General features: G+C 36.0%; 1 protein-coding gene across 1 annotated transcript in view; it reads left to right on the forward strand.

The window, feature by feature from the left end:
* Nucleotides 1-3,116: 3,116 nt before the first annotated feature.
* Nucleotides 3,117-5,339, forward strand: part of LOC138697712 (neuropeptide F receptor-like) — a 469,909-nt gene continuing 467,686 nt past the window's right edge. The window contains exon 1 of the mRNA XM_069823191.1: nucleotides 3,117-5,339. This exon is cut by the window's right edge and continues 71 nt beyond it. The gene's annotated coding sequence lies outside the window, so the exon portion shown is untranslated.

The following is a 5,339-nucleotide window of genomic DNA, read 5'->3' on the forward strand; positions in this document are numbered from 1 at the left end:
TAAAATATTTTTTTTTCTCGAAAAAGGAAGTAAAAACGAGCAAAATTGTATTAAACTTTTTGTTTGAAATATTTCAAAGAATAATCCCTTGAAACTAATTACAAAACTTACAGATAATCCTGTATATCATATATATTACGTAATAAAAATAAATATTAAGTGATCTGTCATTACTATCAGTAATGCAAAGGGGGCGGATGTTGATGAAAAGTCATCTTGTTATTTTTCACATTAGGACGATGCCTATTAATATAGAAATCCTTTCTATGTTAATATTGTGACAGCGACGTGAGATTCGAACTCACGACCAGCGTCCCGCAAGAAAGCAGATCGCGCGGGGACGGCGCGCGGCGGAGAGAAGTAAGGGGAAAGGGTCTACGCGGCGAGAGAGTGGAGAGAGAGTGCGCGCGCATCTGGTGCTGGTAGAGAGGAGAGGGCTCTGGATTTTTCTGGAGTGCCATCTCTAGAGACGCGTGGAACTTTCGAGGCTACGTCGCTGTGGTTATAAATTACGGTCGCGAAGGAACGACAGAGTTTCAGTTGATTAGTCAGCCAGTCAGTGAGAAATCCAGAGCAAGCAAGCCAGTCTTGTGTACCGGAGTTCGACTCGAGTGTGCGTCCGCAACTGTATCAGCATCCGAAGGCCTGAGTTCGAGTGCAGTGGACCGCAGTTGGAGGGACCTGAGTTCGAGTGCAGTGGACCGCAGTTGGAGGGACCTGAGTTCGAGTGCAGTGGACCGCAGTTGGAGGGACCTGAGTTCGAGTACAGTGAACTGTCTCTGAAGGTCTGTGGTTCGAGATACTGTGAACTCGAGTGACTGAGATAGAAGAACTGTGAACTGAGAACTGATAGTTATGATTTGTAAATAGTGCTTTGTAAATATTAGTTAAGATTAACAGTTCATTGTTGTTCGTAATAGTCCCAGTAAATTGTCATTGTCGTCGGTGGAGTGCTATAACGAATACTGTGTTGAGTGAAAATCCAATTGTTGACGAGAGCGTTTAAGGCGAATTGTAGAAAGGAATTATTGTTGTGGCGAATAAATTACATTGTTGTTACTAATAAAATTCACAATATTAATGTAAAAAAATAATTTCTTAGATTGCATTTTTTGCATTTCTTTGACGTTTTTGAACTAATAGATCATTTTTTTATATTTTTCCGGCATATTTTCGTCATTTTTAATACTTTGAAGAACTTTTAGATCATTGGGAATGCATTTTACTTTTTTCTTTACCGAAATGTATGTTAAATCATTTTCTAACCAAATAGGTCAATAGTAATTACCTACTGAATAAGTGAATAACAGTGAAGTTTGAGTTTTATAGTTTGGAACAGACTCTAAAGTCCATCCCTCATTCCACTGAAGGCTTCACTTCACACAACGGAACTAATATAAAATGCTTGACAGCAACTTAGTTTAAGTGAGGACTTTGACCGCTACTGTTCTTTTGTTAGTACGAGGGTGTCTTTAGAATTTGTGTTTGGAAAGAGGGAAACTTTCACCATGAACTGGACAGGACATTGTGTCCTCAACATGGTTCGGAAGGTATATCTACTGCAGTAGACAGTATTTTTAACGCAAAGATTGCAAGAACGCACGCTGCGCCCACAATTTGTTTTATCATTCACACTCCCTCATCTGGAAGATCTGGTAACAAAAGTGTAGCGCGGAAGGAGGAGGAGACGGAGAATGAAGGCACTGACATGGACCACCCCTGATTGAAACACACTGTAAACTCTCATGAAAATATATAGTTTTCCCTTAAAACCTTTATTTTGTTGCATGTTATTTTCCTTTATCTTAGCCAAATTCCAGGAAGTTGCCTCCTCTCGCCAAGATTTGCAGAGCAGTTATTGAAACAAGGTGACTAAATTTTAAGAAGTTGTGGTGCGAGTACGGCGAACAATATTTAAATGCCATTTTCTTTTAATTATATTCATTTATCCATGACCATAACGAAAAACATGCCTTTACTAAATACTTTTGCGTTTGTAAAGTAGGCTTTTATACAACATTCTTTATTCCACTAGTGAGATAAAGACTTTACCTCACAGTTTGAACTTTATCTCACAGTTCATTAGTATTTTCCTAGTACCCGGGCACACACGTATACTTTTCCATTGAACTATTACTCAAGAAGTTAATATAATAGTTACTAGATGTTACTACCTCTACTTCTTTATTACCATTTCTTAAATATACGTCATATACTAAATCTCCTTCTCTTTTCTCTATCTACTACGTCGTAATTTGTGCATTGCATCCATATAAATATGTATTTTTTTTTTAATCTCGTAATAATTTACATTTTGGGAGGCGAGGAAACTTGAACCTGCGAAGTTGGGTTTATAGGATTTTAAAACAACACGCATTAGCCTGAGCTAAACAGACACGATGATTAATTACGTTTTAATATTCCTCTTAAGTTTGCAGAAGTAAAATATGAAATTATTTTAATCACATTAGTCCCGTGAACACTTCTAAATAATCCCTGAAACTTTAAAAAGATTAAAATAAACGTTTAAAATGAAATAAATATATATTGAAATTTAATTAATTGTAATTTGTTATTTATCCAACGCCTTAGATATCACTCTTCACTAATCATGTCCTCCTACATCATGACCTTCCTAGTAAACGTATCGATTCTAAAATCCGTGCCATGGTATGTGATTATATGAAGACTTATTTTCAACATATTTTCTTTTATAAAACATAATTTTTCGTTATGGTCATGGATAAAATTACGTATGGTACTTGTGAGCGTGATCTTTATTGCGCTCGTGTAATTTAAGCACTCATTTTCAGTACATTTTTAGGTCATCAACATGCGCCACCTAGAATGAATGATTCCGGAATTTCAAAGCTTTCCGATATTACACACACATAGAAACTTAGCAGTATGCAGAGAATAACTGTACTCTTTGTTAATAGTAAACTATACAAATGATTGAGCCCGAATGAATAAGTATAATATTTATCGTGACATCGCCCGCGAGGGGAGGCGTGAACGTCCGACGTAACGCTACGCGCCGGCTCACTGGAGGGACGCTCGGACGTCATATATAAGGAGAAAACAGGAGCGCGACGGCTCACAAGATCGCCGTCATCGCGTCGGTTGCAGCATCCCTCTCTAGCGTCGCGACGCGAAAGTCCGTCCGGTTCAAGTTGTGCACGCGGACTTCTCCTGTTTCACCGCGACGCAACCAGCCGCACTTCCCAGCTCTATGTCACCCGGTGTTTCTCATTACGGACTTGATGTAGCGTCAATGATTGAAATGTGTTAACCACCGAAAGAAAACACCTCAATACGTTAACGAGGACACAATTCTCAATAATTCGACACACGCGACAATTAATTTAAGATACATTTATGTGTCGTATGTAGGAAGTTGAAAACAATTAACTTATAAATATATATTACAAACTTTGGTGATATTTGTGAAAATATATTATGTTTTTCGACATTCTGAATCATAACATATTTTAGCTAAATCGGGGACATTTATCTACATCTTTTTGTAAAGTGAAGTGAGCAATTTATTATATTACGTGTCTTTTTAAGACTAAATAACGAATTAGTACTATTTGCATAATTTTGATGTAATTTAACACACAGACTTCTTTATGTTGTGGTTAAATATTAACCAATATTATTATCATTAAAAACTAAAAAATAACACGTTAGTGAAAGAGTTTAACTCTGTTAATTGATCGTTATCCAACGAACAGATTAATTTCTAATTCAACTGAAGAATTTTGCCTATGAACAGGTATAAAAATTACACATAAAATGTTACAGCTGTAATCACAGAACATTTAACAATGATATAACTGTTAAAATATTTTTTTGTATTTATCCTAAATACAACAGAAATGTGAATTTTTCTCCGACAGCAAATGATCAATCGTCGTGTAATAAATTATTCTGTGCGGAACTGAGGTGGCAAAACATATCTAGAATTTCCTAATGGATGAGAATGTTGGTAGCGTTGGAAGGTTAATTAACTCTCTTAATGAGACAAATCCAGCGAGTGGGCGGAATTCATGTATGTTGCCTCGAAAATTACAGTCCCTATCATTATGACATTAATATAGCGTTCATAGACGCTTCCACACTGACAAATTTTGCTCACAAGTGAAGTACAAAACACAGACATTGCGTGCAATTTTATGAATTCTTCTAGTGACGGTGTATTTGTGTGTATTCATATTACATATACAGACATACACATATGTCATTACGTGTGATGGTAATATTTATTCGTTACAGTTGTTCTTATTAACCCTTATTAACTATCGAACAGAATTTTCGTCTACAATATTGATTCTTAAAAGGTGAAGATGTACTTATAAAACCGCTAAAACTGATAAAAATACTTCCCAGAAACCACCGAAGCAACCGTAACTTAAAACTTAATTACGATTAAGACATTTAATAAATGCTATGTGGTATAATAGTGGTATCCTTACCTCAGTTTCTATTCAAACTTGAACATCTTATTAGTGATATAATCTGAGTGGGTGGAAATCTAGGAAAAGGTGTGAAAGTACGCCGTTCGTTTATGTAACGCGATAGAATTAAAGTGCTTCTTAATGAAGTTCCAAGCGTTGGCGTCGGACGTGATTGATGCTGGTGATAAGCAGATGGGGATCAAGAGGATTTCCCGTTATCAGTGAACGAGTGTGAACCATACTACCAGAGTGTTTTTATATAAAGTTCATCAGATAACATCTGCCGCGACAAGCGGGTCTGTGGAAAACCAAACGATATTTTTTGTGCGCGTTTTGTCTCCAAAACAAATGTAGGCAGAAATCTGTTCTCTAATATTTATAAATACACTGCGTGTGTAAAATAATCTTTATCACGCATGAATTCCAAACTACATAAGTGGACGTCACCCTGTAACAATTTGTGCTTGCTAATATAAATGATAGTTATGTAATTAACATCGATAAACTTCTCAATTACATACCTATGAACGATAATATACATTTTAAATTTCGTCGAAATAAATGTCAGTTGTTTGTATAAATATTTATCCACACGTTTTTGACTCCACGTTTTCTTACTCTGAAGTGCGTGTGACAAACTACCACAAACTACTATCAATTGCGATATTTTGCCATATAAAATATTGTTTATTGAGGCTAAAAGTGACAGTAATTCTGTTGAGAATCGAATCTAAACATAAAACATTCCTTTCCTTGATCAACAAACTATGGAATCTTAAAACCAGAAGAATTTTAACGCATAACGTTACATTAAATAAATATGGAATGGAAGAATTCTCACTCACATCTCTTCGAACATCCCAGAAACTTCAGAGCTTG

Source organism: Periplaneta americana, chromosome 4, assembly GCF_040183065.1.
Source record: "Periplaneta americana isolate PAMFEO1 chromosome 4, P.americana_PAMFEO1_priV1, whole genome shotgun sequence".
Lineage (NCBI taxonomy): Eukaryota > Metazoa > Arthropoda > Insecta > Blattodea > Blattidae > Periplaneta > Periplaneta americana.